Below are 22,597 nucleotides of genomic sequence, written 5' to 3'. Positions count from 1 at the left end.
AAGAAAAAAGAAGAGAAAAATAGGAAAAGCAATTCTGAAAAACTAACCAACACACCAGCTGAGTCTGAAAGTATATGCAATGTGCCCCACCAGCAGTCCCCATCTTTCTGATGAAGTGAGGGAGGTTTGTTTCTCATCTCATTCTGGGCCAAACTTGATCATTATAGTGTTGGGTGTCTTTTTGTTGTCATCCATTCCATTTACATTCTTGTAGCCTGTGTTATTCTCCTTGTTCTGCTTATTTCTGCATCAGTCCGTATAACCCTTCCCATGCTTCTCTATGTTCATGTCTTTTCTTACAATGAATGATACTCCATTATATTCCTTTACCATGATTTATTTAGCCATCCCCTAATTGATTGGCGTTTACTTTGTTTCCAATTCTTCGCTACTAGAAAAAGTGTGGTTATACCTATTTTGGCGTCTACGGGACCCTACTATCTTTAATATCCTTGGGCTACCTGCTTAACAATTCTCCCCTTTCTTTAAAGAGGGCAGACCCATGTTAGAGGGCCTCAGCCAGACTCTAGATAACAGGTGGGGGCCCTTACTTTCCAGGAAGCATCAGATGACCCTAAGCCCTTTGGGCTACTATCCCTATAGACTATAATCCTGGGACCCGTGAAATACAAATATGCGGAGGACTTTGAGTGTCCATGAAGGTGCTTAGAAGAAACCCTTTGTCCCTCAGCCAGGCTCCCCACCAAGTTCACTGGTTCATTCCCTACATCATGACTCTCCTTCCCTCATGTCCTGGACTCAATGCCTTCTAGTTGGCAAGGGAAGCTTCCCCCACAGTCCCGGGTGCAGCTGGTGCACTGCATCACTGGCACAGGTTAGGTATGGGCCCCCAGCTCCCAGGAATCTAGTGGGAATCCCCCCTCCCCGACCCGCTGTTCTTATTCCAGAGGCAGGTAGCCACACCTCCCCTGCTGTCTGCAGGCAGGTTACACTTTGTGCAGGGGAAAACACATTGCTCAGGAAAGAAAAGCCACGAACACATTTACAATTGGGATTCATTTCGCTGAGAGCTCCTAAGCTTCCCCAGGCAGGCTGACTCCACCACCGTCTCCTTTATTAAAAGCAAACATTACCATCCTCCCCATCTTCCTCTTTCCTCTGCCAACCCCTTCCCGAAGTGGAAAAGACGTGTGAAAAACGTGCCCCGCTTTCCAGCACGGTGCCCAAGCGCCCCCTCCCTCGCTCCTTCCTTCCCTCTCTTCTCTGCACTGCACCAAGCCAGCCTTTGACGACAACATCACATAGGCTGCAGAAGAAGCAAACCATTTTCCCCAGACCAAGGAGAGGAGGCAAGCCCCGCATTTGAGAATGCATCCAGCAAGGTAAGCTCTTTTCTGCTTTTTCATAGCCACATTTTTACCCCAGGGTTCTGATTCAGTCAACATGATTTTACTGGGTTAATACCAAAATTCAAAGTTGTTGCCTCCTCCCTACGCATCTTCTACCTCATCCATGCCCCCACTAAAGCTAACCTTCACTTACCATTCCATCCACATTTTTTAAGACTGAGGAATCCTGACAATTTCTTGCTGATTTGTTTTTTCAAACCTAGCAGCTCCAGAGAAATCCCCCTGGCTCCTCCTTGCCAGTATTCCTTCCTCCCTTCTGGCATGGCTTGCTGCTAGAAGATATCACTGCAGTCATTCTGAGAGCTGCCAGGCATCATTCTTGACAACAGGAGGAAGGGGCCAGAGCAGGAGATGGCCCCTGGCCTAGGATTGGCTCCCTTCCCAGAGAGACTCTGGGCAGAGGGTTGGTCATCTGGCAAACAGCTCCTGGGCTCTGGGGAGGAATTTCCCTCACAGATGGTAGATTTCAGGTAGGCTTCACCCCAATGCCGAGAATCCTCAGGAAGAGCCCCTCTGCCAGGGTACCAGAGTCTTCTCTGGACCTGAAATACATCGCTTCCAGATCCAATTGGGGTACCACATCTTGAGCGACATGAAAATAACTTCATCTTCTAAGTTATCAATTTTAGAACTGCATATTTGTTGGGTTGGCATGATGGTAGACTTCTAAAAAGGGCACATATGGTCTGATTAAGATTGGGCAGTTTTAACAAGTGTATAATTCATCCAAAATGAAACCTATTTAGAGGCACTGGGGGGTGAACCTAAGCTATATCTGCTTGGTTTGGCATGATGCCTATGGGAGAAGCTGTCTAGAGAAACCCAGGGATGCATCTCATAATCATAATAATGGCTGACATTTACATGGCACTTTCCAAAATGTTTCCAAGGCATCTTACTTGGTCTTCACAACAACCCTATCAAGTACCTCAAGGTATTGTTATCCCCCTTTTCTGGGACCAGACTATGATTTCATTGGATTAGGGAATTGCCAATGAAGAAACTCCCTCTACCAATGGAGACTGTCACCTGCTCTGCAATTTACACACTTAATTGAGTTGACTGGGGCACTGAGAGATTAAGTGATTTGTTGACAGTCACATAGCCAGCATGTGTCCCTAGGCAGATTTGATCTTGTCTTCCTGCTCACTATCCACTATCCCACACTGCCTCTCATGTCTACTTTACAGATAAAAAAAAGAGATTTAATGATTTGTTTAGGATCACACAGCTAGCAAATTTTGAAGGCACAATTTGAATTTATATCCCTCTTGACAAAAATTCCAGCATACTTTTCTTTTTAATCTTATTTAATAATTTATTTTGTCCCAATTACATATAAAAACAATTTTAAAATTCTTTTGTTTCCAAATTTTGAGTTCCAAATTTTTCCTCCCTTCCCTTCCTCCACCACTGAGAAGGCAATTTGACATAGCTTATACATGGGTAGTCATATAAAGCACATTTCCATGTAAGACATTCTGTTAAAAAAAACCACAGGTAAAAAAAGCCAAGAAAAATAAAAAAGTAAAGAAAAAGTGTCTTTGATCTGCATTCAGGCTCTATCAGTTCTTTCTCTGGAAATGGACAGCATCTTTCATCTTAAGTCCTACAGAATTGTCTTGGATTATTGTATTGCTGAGAATAGCTAAGTTATTCATGGTAGATGATCATACAATATTGCTGTTACTGTGTACAATGTTCTGGTTCTACTCTTTTCACTTTGCATCAGTTCATGTGAGTCTTTCCATGTTTTTCTGAAAGCATCCTGCCCACCATCTTAAAGCACAAATAGTGTTCCATCACAATCATATACAACAACTTGTTCAGCCGTTTCCCAACTCGATTCCCTCAATTTCCAATTCTTTGCCACCACTAAGATGTTATAAATATTTTTGTATATGTAGGTCCTTTTCCTTTTTTTATTTCTTTGGGATACAGACCTAGTAGTGGTATTGCTTGGTCAAAGGATATGCATGGTTTTATAGCCCTTTGGGCATAGTTCCAAATTGCTCTCCAGAATGGTTGGATCAGTATACAAATTCACCAGTAGTACATTAGTGTTCCAGTACATTTTTCACCATGTCATACTGACTCTCTATATAATAGCTTTTGTTTGTATGTTACTAAGGTTTATGAAGCATTTTACAAGTATTATCTCACTTGCTCCTTATTATTTCAGACCTCTGCTTTATGGAAATCAGTTCAGCAGTTGAATAGAGGATGGACTGAAGTGGAGGGAGAGGAGGCAGGGAAACCAATGAGAAGACAATTGCAACTGGGCAAGAAATGACAAAGTCTGGAAACTTAGGTGGTAGCTATGTGAGGGGAAGAAAGGGGATGTATAGGAAAAATGCCACGAAGGTAAAAATGACATTTGACAACAGATTGGATATTTGGGATGAGTATGAGTGAGAAGTAAAGGATGACACCTAGGTCACAAGCCTGGATGACTGGGAGGATAATGGTCCTCTCAACAGTAATGGAAAAGTTTAGGAAAGAGGACAATTTAGAGAGGAAAGCTAATGAGTTCTATTTTAGATATATTGAGTTTGAGATGCCTACAGGATATCTAACTTGTGATATCTAAGACGCAGTTAGTGGTGCAGGTCTGGGTTTGGGAAAGAAATTAGGAATAGATACATATATTTCAGAATTATCTGCTCAAAGATGATAGCTGAATCCATGGGAGCTGAAGAGATCACCCATCAGTATTGTACAGAGGGAAAAAGAGAAGAAGGCTGGGGACAAAGCCTAAGGAGATATGCAGTTAGCTTTAGGACTCTACAAAGGAGACTGACTCTCTAAGCCTAGCAGAGAGCTACACTAAGGTAAACTTCATGAGAACTTCATGAAAGGAGAAAAAGGACTTTCAGTAGCCCAGAACTCTGAATTTACCCTTTGTCCACATGTATTTTCTTAAGTTTGAGCTCACTCTCCCCAGGAACCTTTTGTATTATTGGGAAGAATGTGCCTGTGGTTTGGGGGCAAATTTGTTTCTATCACAACTGCCCTTACTGTTTCTGTTTAGTAAGTACCTTTTCTAATAATTAACTCTAGCTGATAAGCAATGGGGAACACTGATGGGAGCTCATGAATTACACTACTAGAAATCCCAGATTCCTAGGGTTACCCCTAGAACCCAGAAAAGAGAATTAGTCAGTCACCCTCTGGAGACTTGCCCCAGCCAGCGAGCCCGGAGAAGCATCTCAGATGAAAAGCCCATTGATAATACTACACACAGAGACTATAAGAAAAAAATTACAGAAGCCTTTAAGATGTTTGCAAACCTCAGACTGGAGTTTTCTCTTTATTCAGATATGAGTGCGTGGTTTTAATCATCTTCAAATTTTAATTACATGTCCTTTTTTCAGCCTACTTGTATCCAGGTTATACAGAGAGGACAGACCAAAGAAACAACTATGTCTAGCATGCCCTTTTTCTTCTTCTTATTCTGGTACTCACTGAATTTACCTCTTTCTGATCATCCTCTACAGGATACATTCTTCCTTGTTACTTACTAGTGGAAAGTAGAGCAATATGGGTTATTCCAGGAGTATTTTCCTTGAACAATAAATCAGACTGATTCTGCTCTTTTAGGGAGTTGTCTAAACTGCTTATTAAGAACCTTATTCAATGCCAATAACTCACCCCCTAAAAGCTGTAATGAATGCTGGCAGTTTGACTCTCCTAATTCTGAAAGGAAAAGTACCTAAGTGTTCATTTATCCTCTCCTGACTTATTTCTTAATACCCAGAGGCCTTAGCTACTTACAACTCAGTGGACTGGTCCTTGCTGTGGACACAAAAGTGGATCAGAATCCATTCCCCTTGACCTATTGGTCAGAATGAGTTCATCTTATTAGTGGACACACTGGAAGGCAGAGGGAATCTTTACGTAAGGGGATGAGGACTTACAAAACAGGTTAGTTTCAAAGAAGGGAGGGAGGGAGAGCATACTAGTTATAACACCTAGTTGATCAGTGCTGGAGGTTTGACGGAGAGCAAGAGGTTCTGACTGAGGAATTCCCTGACCTAAACACTGAAGGGAAGTGAACCCCAAAGATAAATCAGTGAATCAATAAGCATTAATTTACTTTCTGCTAGGTGCTAGGCACTGGGGACACAAAGGTGAAAGTGAAACATTACCAGTCCCAAGGAGGCTGTAGTATTTTTAGGATACAGCATGTACAAATAGGTATATGAAACAGAGTGAAGATGATTTGGAGAGGGAGGGTGGTAGCCATAATGGGTATCAAGAAGGGCTTCACGTAGAAAGCGGTGCTTGAACTGAGTCTCAAGGAAACTAGGGATTCTAAGGCGTTAGAATAAACTGAATTTATTATAAAATAAACTTATCTACATCAGTTTTCTCTATCTAGCCTAAGTCAACCAGCCAAACATTTATGTGCAGACCAACACTGAACACAATGGGAAATTACAAAAGAAAGAGAAGACAAGTGGTTCCTTTTGTCCTAGAGCAGTTTGCAATTTAATAGGGCAAATAAACCATGCATATGAAAAAGAAGGTAAGAAAATATATAGTTACAAGGACAAATCCCAAAGTTTTCTCCCTGCCTCTAGTAATCCGCCAAGTCTCAATCCAGTCCATCTGGAACACCTGTCAGAGTAACATTCCTAAAACACTGCTTTTATAATGTCACTGTCCTGAATGCATGAAAAAGCATTTATTAGTGGCTTGCTCTGTGCCAAGCACAATGCTTGGCACCAGGAATAGAAATACAAAAATGACGACACTCCCTGCCTTCCAGGAGTTTACATTCTAATAAGGGGAAACGACAGATATAGCGGTATAGTAACCAGGGAGGGATAGTTTAGTTTGGAGACTTACAAGAAGCGTGAGTCCTCCTGGGAGCTTGGTTTCTAGCCCAGCCAGCATAGCAGGAGGTTAGGAAATGTCTAAGGAGTGAGGTCTTACACAAAAGCCTACAACCTAAACGGATCTCCATTGCCAACTGGACCAACTCCAAACTCCTGACAAAATTCAAGAATGCATAAAGGGATAGTTGATGAGTATTTAGAAACAAAAATAGTAATCACTTAGCACCAGCACAGTTTCATCAAGAATAAATCTTGCCAAACTAATCTAATTTCATCTTTCTGACAGGAATATGACTCAGGTCCTTAGACATTTCAGCAAAACATCTGACAAAGTCTCATATTATTGTGGACAAGATGTAGAGATGTAGGTTGGATGAAAGTAGGATTAAGTGGATTGGGGAAGGAGTGAACCACTGGAACTTAACGGTGGTGATTAAAGTCAGCTTGGAGACAGGTCTCTAGTGGAATGTTGAAGGGTTCTGATCTTGGTCAATTTCTGTTCAATATTTTTATTAATGATTTAGATAGAGACATGGAGGGCATGTTTGCTGAACTGGTGGATGACACAAATCTTTTAAGGGATAGCCACTGCGTTGGATAGCTGAATCAAGATCCAAACCAACTCATGGCCAGAATCCAGCTCCCTACTGTTTCTACAGTTAGATTGGAAGGAGGCAGAGAATATCTCCATACACTTCAAGGCTAGTCCTTTCATGCAGTATTTCTTTCTGTAATCCTTCTATTTTCATTCTTAAATGACCTTGGTATGACTTGGCTTAGTTAGATGTTTTCTTAAACTGACATCATCCTTCATTGCTTCTCTCTGCTTTAGGAGATACTGCTCATGACATGTACAGTTTTTTTTTCCCCCACAAGATTTTACAATTAACTTTCTTTTCTAATCCACTGTTGTCTTTGGCAGCCATCTTTCTCTATTTGCCTAGTAAGTCAGATGTTTTCTCACTAAGGCTCTTTCTAGACTGTTTTGGTATTGTTGTGGCAATTAATATGCATTGGTTAAATCTGTGGATGAAGTTTACAATCAATGTCATTTCTTTTACCCATTTAACATTTTTGTGTTCAACTATTTGTTTACATAACCAATGGCTAAGTCATTTAAGTTATATTCCACAGCCTTTTCTCATTATTTTTCTTTAATCCTTTTTTAAAGCAACTGATTATTGCACTGAGTCAATGGTCTGAGTATACAAGATAGCTGACTCAGAGTTGACTCCCACATCACTTAACAAGTCTTTTCCTGTCTATTAAAACATGTTTCATTGTTTGTGGTATTATTTGGTGCTCACCATATTCAAAGCCTACAAATTTTTTTGTTCAAATAAAATGTTCATGATATAGATGTAAGACTTCTGTGAAATCCACAAATTTTTGGCCTACAAATCTTGTTCCTTCTTCTTGAGCCATACTTTCTCATATATTTATCCCCAGCCTCAGAAACCAAGGTCACCTCCATTAAATGATGAGCTATCACAGTTGGATTTTGTGGAGAAACCATGATTTTTTAAAAGTCCCTTCTGCACAAACCTTAGTAGTGTAGTATGAGAGTCCCAACGGTATACAATATGTATTTTACTTAAAAATAGCAAAATGAAGTAATGTTTAATTTAGGGTTTGGATACTTAAGTAACTGATATTTCAGAGAGCCAAAGATGACGCTTCGGAATAAATGAATATCCAACGTGTTGCTACCATCTGCTGGTCAGTAAAAGAAATGTCATTCTACTGGGAAAGCAGTGATGCAGGCAGTTGTAAAAAAAATGTCATTTGGGGCTATCAGTCAGTCTCTTAAGAGGGAGAATGTGCTATCTCCAATGGGTCACTCTCCCCCAAATGTCAAATAATATTTCCATATTCCACAACTAACAGCACCACTAACAAAACCAGTTCCACAACAAATTTAAGATGGAAACTGTTTAAGTAAAACAATGGAATTCTATAGAACATAGATTTCCAGCAATGGTAGCAAACTCAAATGGAAACCGTGTGTGTGTGTGTGTGTGTGTGTGTGTGTGTGTGTGTGTGTGTGTGCACGCGCGCGTGTGTGTTTAGGGTGAGGATGGGGGCTGCATTTTGACCTAGTTTTAATACGTAACATTATCTATTTATTGTACTTTTGTTCAATATTTCCCAATTACCTTTTAACCTGGTTGGGGGATGGGTGAGGGAATGCTATGGGCTGCAGGTTTGATATCTCTCAATTTCCAGAATGCTTAATTTTTACTTTATCCCACAATAACTTCATCAAGGTAGACCTGATTTGACTACTGCATAATTAACTCCATGCAAAATTTCCAACACAATGGTAACTGGCATCTTGGTAATGTTTTCCACATATATACAAGTATCTTTGGTTTGAGCTTGTGGAGGGGAAAAATTTATGGCACACAAAAAAAACCATCTTTCCATAACAGGTAACTTCTTAAGTTTTTTCTTTAGGTTGTAGCATTAGTAAACATATTTATGTCTATAATAATAAAAACATTCTCATCCCTGAGAGGCAGCACAGCAGCTATAACAGAACAGTCTTAGAGATGGTTCAAGTATTGTCTCTACCATATACTAGCTATTGGAGTAAGCCATTGGCCCTAAGACCATTAAGTTACAAAGAAAATACCAACTATCTGGGGGAAATTCCAATGCCAGGAGTTCCCCATTCTGATAAAATCACAAATCATGACCAAGAGAAAAAAAAATCTCACCTTAAATAACTTTATGTGAAAAAGCCCTGTTGATATGAAGGTATTAACCCCACAGTCATGTTAATGTTTAATGTTTGCTACGGCAATTATAGTCAAGAACATGTAAAGGTTCTAAGGAACATTTATCAAAGGCCATTTTATTTCTATAACTGATACGCTGAGGGTGGTGGGAACAAATAACAATAAGGTGTGTGGAGTGGTTCACCGTTGGGTGCTAAACGTGGGTTGTGCACTACTATCATGAACTAAAGAGAAATTTTTATTTGAAAGTCTAGCATTCACCATTACATATGTGTGTGTGCACGTGCATGTGCATGCACGTGCACCCCTGAGAAAGTTTCTTGTGGCAGTGTACCATCTATGGAAATATACAGATGTGAGTGAAAGCTTCTTCTCACACATGAACCATTCCCTTACTTCCACTCACAAATCCCCATCTTCCCACGGATGGATGGCACACGTGAGCTGTTCGTTTACATATGGTCTCCTTTTCATTTTGTCACACATAACCTACACCCTCCTGAACATCACACATCACTCATTCTCTCTCTCTCACACATTACACTCCCCTTCCCATAAATCATGCTCACAGGCTGATTCTGTCTCTCACACATACATCTGTGTACATCAGCTATGTGTTACAGAGAATATATACATGTGTGTCTATGTGTACATCTCTCTACACACCTCTAGTCATCAGTCAGATCATATACAATACATACCTATGTGTGTGTAAGTACATCTCTAAAAACACACATCTGCGTAGAGCCGGTATAGGCTACATAGAATCTGTACACGTGTACATCGACACACACTGCATACATCAGTCATGTTATATAACAGATGCACATGCGAACACAGGGGAATCTCTCCACATATCTGCAGTCCTCAGTCTTGTTATATGAGGCATACCTTGTGCGCACATGTACATCTCCGCAATTATACAATTTGTACGTACCAGTCGAGTAATATAATACACACGTGTGTACACCCACATTACAGACACCAGTTATGTTACATAATATGTACACACGAACACCTACAACACTCCGGTCATGTTATACATGGAATACACACGTGCACGCCTAAATACCGCGTGCATCCATGATGTGTATACATGACCTCACCTATCAGTCGTGTTATAGAATGTATACACCTATGTGCACAACTACACACATTATAGTAATGATCCGTTACCTGTGATATATACAAATGAGTAATCTAACAGATGCACGTCATATACAGCGGCCATATGGGATATGTGCATATATACATATATAATACAATAATAACATATAATCCTGCGTGGGTATATAGACTAAGTATATGTAGTTAGGCATACTGTTACACAGGACATACACAAACGTGCACATCCCTGTACGCACACCTGCATGCATCAGTCAGGTTACCTAAGATACGTGCGCACGTATGTACATCCGGGATTCATCGTTAACACCGGTCATCAGTGTTCCGCATACACGCATGACCCGTCTACACCAGTCACGCTATACGCTATGCTACTATACACACACGCGCATCTATATGAATGTGACGTCGGCCAAGCTGTATTGCCCTATACACACGCGCGTTCTATCCACGCACACACTGGTCATCTGTATTATACTACATCTATCCACATATCGCGCGCGCACACACACACACCCGTCTCACCCGTCACCTCCAATCTCTGTCCACATTACCCGTCCTCCCTCTCCCATCCCCACACACGCGGCTCACGCGTCGCACACTCCCTCGCACACTTGGCAGATCCCCTCCCCCCATCCGCCCGCTCCGTTACACCCATTCTCTGCCGCGCACACCCGTGGGTGGCACCCCTCCACACACACACCCCCACTCGAGCTCCTTCTCGGGGTGGGGGAAGCCCACTACTTGACTCAGAAGTCCCACGGGACCCGGAAAGAGGCAGAGCCGTGAGCAGGACGGGGTCGGGCCTCCTCACGCACCTCCCTGACCCTGGGTGGGCCGTGGGCCCCGCCGCCGCCACCGTGACTAACGGCCGCCTCTGCTTCTCCTTCCAGGGCCGGCGGAGGGCGGCGCGTCGGGCCGAGGGGAAGCGGAGGAGAAGGCCCGGGCGGGCGCCATCGGCCCGCGGTAACGTAAAGCAGCCTGCTCCCCAATGCGTCCCCGCCCCACACTGACTGGCGACCGCGGGGAGGGAACGCGAGGGGGTTCGATGGACGGGAGCCGGGAGGGGCCAGGCGGGGGGGCGGGGCGAGGGAACAGCCGCGGGCTCTGGGTTCGCGGGGCTCCCGGGAAGATGAGGCTCTGGGCCGGGCCGGGCCGAACCGAGACTGCTGGCTCCCAGGTCCGCCGGGCAGCCGGCAGCCGCTGTTGGGCCGGGGCGCCGGGTCGCAGCGGCGGCGGCAGCGGGCGGGCGCGGGGCCTTCGCCTCTGGCTTTATGTGGCAGCTGCGCAGCGAGTCCAACAGGTGGCTCCGTGGCGCAATGGATAGCGCATTGGACTTCTAGAGGACGAAGGCATTCAAAGGTTCCGGGTTCGAGTCCCGGCGGAGTCGCATTTTTTTTCTTTTGGATCTATTTCCTCTCAGCTCCCTTCTTTTTTTCGCAGCGGCCTGGCAGCCCTCTGTCGGGCCCACGCTCGCTGCCCACGCCGCGCTCGGCCTTCGCGGCTCCTGGCCTGCGCGCCGCCGGCCTGGACGGGAGGCGGAGCGAGGAAGGAGGAGCCCGCGGGGCTCGGTCTGGGCGCTGCTTCCCAGCCTGGGATCAAGCACGAGGCCCGACCGACCCCTCTGCCTCCCACTTTCCAGATGAGCAAAACGAGGCCTAGAGAGCGCACACGCGCGAGTCCAGGCTGCACCTCCCTTCCCCCATTTTACTGAGACCTAGAGAGATGACAAGCAATCCAGTCTACACCTTCTCCCCCTTTTACGGATAAGCAAACTGATGCCGAGGGAGATCGCAATCATGGGTCCAGTCTACACCCCGCCCCCTTTACAGATGGACAAACTGAGGCCCTCAGAGATGACGGGCGCGGAGCCGTTCTACATTCCTCTCCCTCCCATTTTACAGATGGGCCAACTGGGGCCCACAGAGCTTATGCAACTCCCCAGGTCGCGCAGGGAGCCAATGGGGCAGCCACGGTTCAGGTGCTATTCTAGTGAGGAAGGGTCCCTTGGTGCCAAGGGTAAAAATGCGTGCCAGGCTTTGCACAAACCCGGACAGGAGCAAGTGCCTCCAGCTTCCCTGAGAAGGAAGGGAAACGCAGAGCCGGTAAAGGGGCCGGGGGCCCACGCTGGTTCCCGGGAGGAGGGGGATGGGAGGCGAGCCTGGGGAGGCCGGGTGTGGCCAGCTGGGAAGGCCCTACTTCATCAAGACCAGAAAAGGCATGGGAAGGAGGTGGTCCTGCCCTCCCCCAACTGTGTGGGTCCGCCTTAAACACACCCGGCTGGGGATTCCGATTCCCAGCATCCTGTGACTTACACCTGGAAGACGCTTAGGGGGCTCTTGTTGACGCGAGCACCTCGAGGGTCCGGACCCCTGGGCAGTCTGGGGAAGCCCTTCTCAGAGTCATGGTTTTAAATGCATAAAATAAGGCACGTGCGAAGACGAAGGAGAACAGTTACATTGTAATACAGTGATCAAAATAGGTATTTTTTTTTTAAAACAAACTCACTGCGTGCGCCTCAGGTGAAGAGCCCCCGGTGTTGTCCAACCTCTTTGTCTGCGGAGGAGGAAGCCGTGGCTCTTGAGAAAGGACTTTCCCGAGGTCATACATCTTATCCCCCCCCCCCCCCCGCCCGCCCAGGGGCTGCGGTCCCTGTTGAGGAAGAGCTGTGTTCTCAGAGTGACCCCCCCCCATTCCCATCTAGCTTCAGGACGCCTTTCCCTAAATGAACACTGTTTAAAGAGGGCTTAGGTTCCCAGACAACCAGCCCTCCCCATCCCCGCCCCCCCCCCCAGCTGACTTACCAATAATGTAACAGAACTAGGGAAGGAAGAACAAGAAAATACTCCATAGAGACAGTATGGGGAACGGCAAGGCATCTAACTTTGCCGTAAGGAGTCTTTGAGAAAATATCTTCTTAGTTTCAAATAAGTAATTGACTGACGAGTGAAGTTTTAGTACACCACCAGCCTGTATATCCAGACTTCCTGTTATATGTGGTCAGAACATTAACAAAACCTCAAGGTGACCTAAATGTACTTTAAGAAAATATGATGGAGAAAATTTAAAACTTATGGAAGTGAATGTTGAAAGCTAAAAATAAATAAATTTTTGAAAAATGAAAATATGGCAGTCTGCCTCCAGCCTACCTATCCAGATTGTTCCTATTAGTCCCCTTCAAGCACCCTGTGGTCCAGCCAGAATGGCCTTTTTTTCTGTTGGAAGAGCCTCTTCAGACCTTTGCATCCATACTGGAGTACATACACCTCTGAGGCTTCCCTTCCTCACCTATGATCCTTGACATCCTGCTCAGGCTTTTCCTACTATGGGAAGTCTTAAAGTTTAGTTCTCTGTCCTTCCTTGAAACATCTTGCATTTCCCTATCTGTGTACATGCCTTATCCTCTCAGTAGAATATAAGCCCTCTGAGAGCAGGAACTTCCACTTTTGTCTTTCTCCGGTATGGAAAAAGTACCTGTATCTCTAGCCTCTGGTATAAGGAAGGATCGGTCATAGGGTCATAGATCTAGAGAGGGAAGGGACTTATAAGTAATATGCGTCTGATAAATGCTTTCTGAATGAGTGAATGAATAAATAAACGTTTAAACAAAAATTGAGAATATTTTGGTACTCTATTAAGTCATTAAGCATCTGCAATTTTATATTCTTTAAAAATATAAAACATCTTTTCAAAAAAGGTCCATTGGTTCTTCGTATATGGATAAGCTTGTGTTTGTTAACATATGTCAGGCCTATGGGGTGCTTGGGCGCTTGTGCTTGGACCCCAATTCCAAGATCACATTTCTCCCTAACTTCAAAATACTATCCCTGACAGTTTTCTCCCCAGCCCAAGGACATTATGCCTAACAATAACTCGTTCCCCATCACAAGAACAAGCTGACCTCTGAAGAAATTCTCTTGTAAAAACAGGACTATCTTGTAACCACAGAGTTATGATGTACTGATTCCCAAAGTTATCATGTTCAATCCGGAGGTCAAGCTATAGACATCAACTCTCAAAGCTATCTTGCTACAGACATAACAGACCAAAAATACACCCCTGAGAAACCCCTTCCCCTGGTTTCCAGTAGTGATTGCCTGTGGCCAAGGTTTTAAGTTATTACCTAATTAGCATGTCTGCCAGATCATCCACTACTTTTCCTATATAAGCTTTAGCATCATTCCTATTAGGTTGCAGGTTCTTTAAGAATTCTTGCCCGCTGAAAAGCGTAACAATAAATCTTTGCCACCTTGACTTAAAGAATGCTTGAGTCTGCAAATTCATTCCAGAAGACCCTCTCCTATACTTCAGTCCTTGAGGGATCCCTGAACCTCTGAAACCCTCCTCAAGCCTCATCGAAGCTCACTTAGAAAACAGCAGTAAAGCTAATTTGTCAACTCAAGCAGAGAGCACCAGATAATTCCACTAATGAGATCTCTAATCATCTTTTAACATGTTCAAAAGTGTATATTCCAGCTTGAGAACAATGACCACTCCAAACAAACAGCTCTTCGAAATCCTTGTGAATCCTGGTGATCTAAGTTACCAGAATGCTAAACTGTTGCCTTTTCCTCAAACATGAAATCCAATCCAACCCAAAAAGTTGAAAAGGTGGGTGGTAAGAAAAGAGTATAGACAACTTTTTCAGTAAGTTCAGTACTGGAGAGGGGAAGAGAGATGAGATGATAGCTCCATGGGCTAAAAGAGGCAAGAGATTTTTGGATTTCCTTTTTTTTTTTTTAAGACTAGGTACATCTGAGTGCATCTGTAGGCAGATGGGAAGGGACCAGGGATGAGAGAGAAAGTCACCCCAAGAGAGATGGGGGATGACTTCAAGAGCTTGAAGGAGGCAGGATGGAATGGAATCGAGTGAAGGTTTAGCCTAAGTTGGGGGATTGGCCTCAGTGAAAGCAGGGGTCTTTCTGTGAGCTAATGGAAGGAGGAGAGAGCAGATGATGATCCTGAAGTCTGAGGAACAGAAGAGCTGAAATTTCATGTGTCTGTCCCAAGAGACAAATCAGATGGTTCTTTTCTTAAGAGGAGCCAGAGAGGCATTCCAAGCTTATCAGTAGGCTTTAAATTTCAAAACCTTACATACCTTGACCAGAATGCCCAGCCCAAATCTGCTTATTGGACTGTCTGACAGTCTGACCTCAGAGGTCCCTTCCAGACCCATTTAATGTTCCTGCCCTTCTCACAGTTTACATTATAGCCAAATCAACCTGCTTGTTATTACCTGGACTCAATATCCCCTCTCTTACCTCCAGACCTTCATCCTGGAATCTAAACCTATCTCACCTTTTCCTCAGAATTATTAGCTTCTTTTGAGCCTTGGATGAAGCATCCCCTCCTCCATGCAACTTTTCATGATCTTCCTAGGTTTTAGTCCTCTCCCCTTCCCCCTTAGATTTTCTTATATTTTACCCATCAGTATATGCATTATTTCCTTCACTAGAATGTTAGTTCTTTGAGGGGGAGGACTGTTTGTGTTGTTTGTCTGCTTCTTCAAGTTAAATAAGTATTTATTAAGCTTTTACTATGTGCCAGATACTGTGCCTAGTTTTGGGAATATGAATGTAAGCAGAAAAAAAGACAGACTCTGCCCTGAAGGAGCTTAGACTCTAGTGGGGAAAGACAACTCATAGAAGGAAGCTGAAAGGGGTGGGGGTGGAGAAACTGAAGATACCTGGCAAGGGGTTTGGTAGAGGACTTCCACAGAGTCAGGAGGGCATCCTGAACAGGAATGAAGACGGCTGGTCAACTTACCCAAAGTATGGAAAATACTCCAATTGTTTCTCAGTAATTGATCTTTCAGTTCTAGGGGTGTGTGTGTGGGTGTGTGTGTGTGTATGTATGTATGTATATATGCATGTATATTTACATATATATATACACATACACACACCCACACCCACACACACACCCACACACCCACACACACACACACACACACACACACATACACACACACATATATATATATATACATGTATGTATATTTACAGTTTGTTTCCCGCATTGGAATTTCATCTCCTTGGGGGAAGAGACTTTTTGCCTTTCTTGTTGTCCCCCATGGTTAGCACAGCGCCTGGCACATAGTAGGCACTTAGTGAATGTTGATCAGTCGCTCAATCAATAAAGATGCTTTATCCTCCAGCATTCTGTTTTTGGCAGACCATTCTTATTCTTCACACAGCTGCTGAGAGGATCCTCCCAAGATGCAGGTTTTGAATCGTGTCATTCCTCTACTCTTAGTGGATTCTTATTGCCTAGAGGTAACATTGAAGACCCACCACCATTCCTACCCACCTCCTTTTCCAGACTCATTCCACCTTACCCTCCTCTCCTGTATTGACATCACAGCCAAACTGGATTACTAGCTATTCTATACTGTCCTCAGCCTCCCTGATTTCCCACAACCCCCTGCCCCTCCTCCAAATAGCAACCATGCATTTTTCTCATCTCTGCTTTTCGGTGCTTTTTCTTTAAAGTTCAGCTTAGATGCACCTCCTCCAGGAAGCTTTTCTTTATTCCCCTCCCCCAAACAAGTAAAAATGTTCTCTCCCTCCCCAGATTTGCTCAGAACACTTTGACTTAATCTAGTTTTTGCCCTCTCCCTCCTTTAATTTTTATCTCTTGTATTATACAAAGTGTACCAAAAGTCTTAGTGAAGCTTCAAGCTTTAATAGTTTACTTTGACTTCCTTTTGCCCCTTTTTTTGTCCTCAGCCCTTAGCACAGTGCCTGGCACATATTAAATATTTATTACTTGATTGGTTAATATTTTAAAACTGAACTAAGATTTTTGGGCACCCTATACCTGATATAAGCTAGTAAATTCTTGATTTGCATGAACTCTAATTTTGTCTTTCAAAAGGTGGAGGAGCCAACAAGAGGAAATTTTGTGCCAGGTCTGATGCTCACTAACAGCAACAGCCTAGCTGCTGGGGTAAATAAAACAGGAACCCTGTAAAGAAGTGAGTTCTCCCTCCTAGAATTTGTGATCAAGGAGAATAAAAGATCTGGGCACAGTCTGACATATATGATAGATGTGCGGAATGCGAATGTCAAAGGGTTCAGAGAAAAGGTAAGTAGGGAATACAATTCCACAGAAGTCATTCTAGGAGAACTGGGAGAACCTCCAGAAGGAAATTCTCCAGAAACAAAGAGAAATCAGAAGAAATAACAGGATTTGTTTGAAAAGACCTATGTGGATTCATAGTGTGACTCAGGTTAGGTCAGATCAGGTATGGGATGGAATGAGGCTTTGCCACAGCAGAGAAAGAATGTACTACAAGAGTATCCCAGCACTCATCTTGGGTAAAACACAGTCCCTCCCATCTCCACGGGGAAACCAGTCTGGTCAACAAGGCGGGGTGTGGCTATATACTTGGTCTTGGGACTTGGGTCCTGAGTCCATAGAGCAAGGTTTTTTGATGTCCCTCGGTGACTAGGAAGTCATGTCAATACAGCCAGAGGCTACCAGAGAAGCTGTGTCAAGTATGAAGAAACTTGAACCTTAGCTCCTTGGGCCAATCTAGGCCTGGAGACAGCTACCATTCAGAGAAAAAAACTAACCTAATCCATGTTTGAGGGAGAGGAAAAAAACCTGGTAGAAAGCAGTTCAAACCCACCATCTACCTTGGATTTTTTATTTTTTCTCTTAAAGACCAGCCTTAACTCCAAATCACTCTGGCCCCAAACCAAGCCCTACTTGGTCACGGTTTGGGCCCCGATTGACTGAGAATGAATGTAAATGACAATTGTTTCTGGTTTTGGCCAGCAACCCTGAGGTTCTTCCCCTCCCAGATACACACACACACACACACACACACACACACACACACAAACACACACACACACACATACACACATACATATACATATTCTTTAAGAGGCCATTCTTTGCCTCATTTTTTTTTTATTAAGCCTTAATTACTGAATGGGGGCTACCTCAGTCAAACAGACCTTTTAAAGACCTTAGCTTGAAAAGGCCTCCTGGGTCATCTCTAGCAAGGAAGTATATAGAAGATGGAAGCAAGAACAGGTAATAGAGGAGAAATATAAGAGCATGCCATGGTCCTGGAAAAATAGTACCTGGAGAACTGAAGCTCTGAATGTGCTGAGGTTGGTAAGGGAAGCTAAGAACAACAATTTTTGTAAAAGCTAAATTTGGAAGAAAAAGAAGGAACAAAGAAGGGGTAGGAACTTGTTTTGAAGTGGGTGGATGTGACAGCCAGCAACTGAGAAGCAGTGTTGAATTAATTCCTGTTTTCTCTGCTTAAAAGAATGAATGGCTTTCATACTGGAAACAAAAATGACAGAAGTGGAGAACAGGGAATGGATACACAAGAGATGTAAGGAGGAAGTAAAAGAGGACTTCGAGTCACTTGAGCCAAATAAATGCCATTCCTGACCTCTTTGCTGAGAGAAGGGAGTTATTAGTGGTGTTCTGCATTGGCTGTATGGCTAAAATGAATACAGTGTTTGGATTTTCACATGACTCCTAGGATCACGTAATCTCAGAACTGGATGAGACCTCGGAGGCTGTCTTCAATTATCAGTAATATGTCAAAAATTGTGTAAGATGAGAGAGGTATCACATGATTGAAAAAGAATAAGTGTTCTGAGTTTCACAGAAGAGAATGGAACAGAGGAGTCTGCAAACTATACACCAATGAGTTTAATTTCTATTTCTAGGGAAATTCTAGAAAGATAGCTGATGAACATACAGATCCGGGTGGGGAACCTGTGGCAAGGCCACATGTGGCCCTCTAGGTCCTCAAGTGCAGCCCTTTGATGAATCCAAACTTCACAGAACAAATTCCTTTAATAAAAAGAATTTGTTTATAAAACTTGGACTCAAGCAAAAGGCTGCACCCAAGGACCTAGAGGGCCACACGTGGCCTTGAGGCCCCAGGTTCCCCACCCCTGATCTAGATAATAGATCAAAAAGGCAGCGAGATTCCATCAAGAACTGATCATGCCAGACTAACTTTTTTTAAATAGGGTTATTAAACTGGTAGGCACTTGATAAATGCATGTTACTTGCTTGTGATTCAATATAGCATTTCACCAAATAATGCCCCATTCTTGACACTCTCCATTTTATCAAGGTGCCTCCTAACAGGTGGTTTTCAGAACTGAACTCAGTCCTTCACATGGGATCTCACCAGCACAAAGTACAATGGGATTATCATCTCCTTGTTCCTGGGAATTTTGCTTTTCTTAATGAAATCGAAGATCGAATTAGCATTTTGGGCTGCCATATTACACCATTGACTTATATTATATGTAATTCACTAAAATAACTAGATCTTAGTCAGAGAGCATCTTAGTGAGCCGTGCTAGGTGGCACAGTGGATAGACCACTGGGCTTGAAGTCAGGAAGTCCTGAGTACAAATTCAGCTTCAGACACTGGCTGTCTAAAGGCAAAGTCATTTAACCTCTGTTTGCCTCACTTTCCTCATCTGTAAAATGGGGGTGATAATAGCACCGATTTTCTAGGGTTTGTTTGCAGAGTGCTTAGCACAGTGTCTGGAATATATTATATGCTTAATAAATCCTTATTCCACTGTGGGGTTACTACCCCCTACACCCAAATTAAGACTTTATTAGACCCCATTCAATTTCGTTGCATTAGTTTTGTCTCACTGCTCTACGTCTTCTGGAGGTCTCAACCTTATTGTCCAGGACAATATTCCTCTTGGCTTTCTGTCATCAGAAAATTTCATAAATATGCTATATTTACCCTTATCCAAGTCATCGATGCAAGAGATAAACAGTACAAGAGCAAGGACAGCTTCCTGAGGCATTCTACGGGAGACTTTCTTCTATGCACATCCTTGTTATGTCCTTTCATCACTAGTTTGTATATTAATAAATTGTAATTCATGGATTATGAGCATTCTCTTTTCCTTTATTCCTTAATTGAACCAGGTCAATAATTATTTTGTGTTCATATCTAAGTACTTTGCACTGCAGGTACTATAATATATAATAAAAATGATAAATTACATGTTTAAAAAAATGTTTATTTTTGACATAATTTTACCAATTTATTGGGAGTGAGAATGGAGGAGAAGGAAAGATTGAATGAAACTGCATACATATAAATTTCTTTCCAGATTACTTTCCCTACTGCTAAATGGATCCGGTGTGCCTTCTAAGGAATATTTATGATAATTTTTTTTAAATCTTAATGGAGCATTTTTAACATTGCTGTCACTTTCTAGTGCCCTGTCCCCATAGAACCCTGGCTTACACACAAGAAGTGTATTTAAGCAAAACAAACTAACACACAGGCTTAGCAATGCATGCCTCATTCTGCACCTGAGAAAAGGGAGTTATTTGTTGTATTCCCAGCACTTCACTCTGTAGCCACTATAACATATAATAAATATACAAAAATGATGAATTTTATATATATACATTTCTATATAAAATGTTTGTTGTTGATATAACTATGACCTATTTGGTAGCTGAGTTATTTTCTCTGGCTGAGAGCTAGCTGTCACTCACCCCTCAGTCTTGTGGGTGTCATTTTTCTCCTGTTACTCCAGGCTATTAATTAGCTTGTCATTCATAGTTTATAGCTCTTGAGATGGAAAGGACCTCAGATGCTACAATATCCAACTTCCTCACTTGAAAGTTGAAAAAACTGAAGCCTAGACAAGTTAAATGACTTACTCAAGGTCATACATGGGGTAAGAAGAGGACTCTCAGGTCCTCCACCCAAGAGCCAGCACTATTTCAACTGAGTGAAATATCCAATCAGTTAATGACCTAGTCTCACCTAGTCTCCAATGCATTTCTGTTAAAAACTCCCTCTTATGGGTACTTGTATATAGTTTGTTAATTGGACCATTAGTACAATGTTTACATTTACAATAATTAATACAATATACAAGAATTATCTCATTTTATGCCTGAGGGGCCGCATAATGACCCCTCTACTGCTTTATGGAGTTTAGATTAGATGAAAAGTCCGGAGTACATTCACAACTGCTCTGAGCCCCCAGTTAGGAAGATTCTTAACATTTAAGCAAAACTTGGCTCTCTGCTATAATTGACATTTACGTGTATCTCTAGTTAACCCCAGCCCCTTGATGGTTGAGGCAAAAATTCAGTTTACCAGAAGAGATGTTTGGGTTAGGAAGCAGAAGAGTATATCGTATTCTGTTGAGAGACTCTAGGAAAAGAAGCTGGGGAAAGAGATGTTTTCTTGAAATTTCCCTTAGTCCTTAAGGAGGTGGGTACAACTTGTGATATTTGCCCACATCTTCTGCTCCGAAGTGCCCTTGTCTGCCACAGCTCAGTCCTGCTTTCTCTTTCTCCCTTCTCTGATTGCCCCCTGGGCTGACAGCTCTTTCTGGTCCAGATGGAGATGTCCCTGCACTTTTCTTTCCACTGCCAGACTCTCAAAATCTCCCTCAATTCCAAATCTCTATCTCAACTTCAAGCTTCATTTCATCTTCATTTCTTCAACACCACCCGTCAACAACTGTTGGCCAGTTGCCACAAGGACTCTGGGAATGGCAGCACCCCTAGACCAGTGCTCCTGCTTTCAGCTTTGTCCTTGCAGCTACTACTATCTGGGGAACAAACTTCTGTGAAGAAAAAGCCAACCATCCCCCACCAATTGCCAACCAACTGGCACTCACAAGGCAGGTAAGTCAGCCTATTGAAACATCAAGGGACTCTGAGGGAAAGACAGGAGGCAGCATGTACAGGATAAGTCAAACCAGCTCCATCACCTTTACCATCATGTCCTTTCGGATTCTGATAGAAACAGCCTAGCACCCTGAAACTAAGACCCTTAGGAATTGCAATAGTTTCATTCCCCTTCAGGCTGCACTCCTGGATAATACCCCAGAAACCTTTTCATCATGGAAGCTCCCTCCAGCCTTAGACTTCAGACATTAGAAGTAAACCCCCTACCCCCATACCTTGGGCTTCTCCCTGTGATTGGATGGCTCCTACCAGAACCTCCATTTGGGGAAGGCACCCAAACCAATCATGTCTTGATTCCTTAAAGGCTAAAATCCCAGACTTTCCCATGCCCCAGTGGTGGCTATCATACTCCATACCACATCATCCTCCCCTTTCACTTTCCTTTTCTGCGTTGTCTGAGCCCATTACAAAGTTAAGCTTCTTGAAGTCAGGGACTCTCACTCGGCTTGTATTTTATGTTAAAATCACATCCTGTTCTGGTCCCCCTGACCAGCCACCCCCTTCTAGTCATTAATGTTAAGTGACCAGTATTAGTGGGACCCAGCAATAGTGGGAAATAAAATTGCAAAAAGGAACCTGTAAATCCCATGCAAACTGTCCTAAAACTCAAAGAAGCATAATTTACAAATTGCATTATATAGTAACCAAACTTCAAATCTTGGTAATGTGTGCTGCATTAGCAAAGCCATCTAGGTGCTGCTGTCATGACTTTCTGGTCCTGTTATGTCAATTCCAGACAAATTCCAGACCTCCACAGTTCCACACCAGCAAAACATCAAAAGGTGGT

The 22,597-nt window shown here is 43.2% G+C and overlaps 1 non-coding gene across 1 annotated transcript; it reads left to right on the top strand.

The window, feature by feature from the left end:
* Window positions 1-11,382: 11,382 nt before the first annotated feature.
* On the top strand, window positions 11,383-11,467 carry TRNAR-UCU. The gene is given in 2 exon segments: window positions 11,383-11,419; window positions 11,432-11,467. It is a non-coding gene; the product is annotated as a tRNA-Arg (tRNA).
* Window positions 11,468-22,597: the final 11,130 nt, after the last annotated feature.

Source organism: Trichosurus vulpecula, chromosome 7 (assembly GCF_011100635.1).
Source record: "Trichosurus vulpecula isolate mTriVul1 chromosome 7, mTriVul1.pri, whole genome shotgun sequence".
NCBI classification, from domain to species: Eukaryota; Metazoa; Chordata; class Mammalia; order Diprotodontia; family Phalangeridae; genus Trichosurus; species Trichosurus vulpecula.
This window is presented reverse-complemented; position numbering and strand designations above follow the sequence as displayed.